The sequence below is a fragment of the Acanthisitta chloris genome, unplaced genomic scaffold (assembly GCF_000695815.1).
Source record: "Acanthisitta chloris isolate BGI_N310 unplaced genomic scaffold, ASM69581v1 scaffold15621, whole genome shotgun sequence".
Classification (NCBI taxonomy): Eukaryota; Metazoa; Chordata; class Aves; order Passeriformes; family Acanthisittidae; genus Acanthisitta; species Acanthisitta chloris.
This window is the reverse complement of record NW_008656624.1, coordinates 1-520: the sequence shown is the minus strand read 5'-3', so window position 1 is coordinate 520 and position 520 is coordinate 1.

The following is a 520-nucleotide window of genomic DNA, read 5'->3' as shown; positions in this document are numbered from 1 at the left end:
CTCTTTCAAGTTGGTGTGAATGTTTTGTTTGTGGGCTCTTGCTTGGTGCAGTCCTGGTTTGGAGTGCTTCTAGTGCCAACCTATGTGGGAGGGAGAATTGGAGGGAGGGATGGATGGATGGATGGATGGATGGATGAGAGGGAGATGGAAGGATAGGGAGATGGATGGATGGGAGGGAGGTGGAAGGATGGGGAGATGGATGGATGGGTGGGAGATGGAGGGAGGGGGAAAGGGAGAGATTGATGGATGATGGAGGTGTGAGGGGGAGAAGGAAGGATGGTGGGCAGAGGGAGAAAGCTGGGGGGAGAAGGGACAATGGGCAGCGTGAGGGAGGGCAGCAGCAGAGCCTCCTCAGCCAGTGCACTGACATATGTGCTACCCCCAGGCTCCACTGGCATCTGGCACCCAGCACAGCAGGTACCCACAGACCCTGGCAGTCCTTTGCCCTCAATCCTCTCTGGTGACACAGCGCATCACTACCACAACCCAGGGGACTACCTGAGCCACCCTTCCCGGCCCT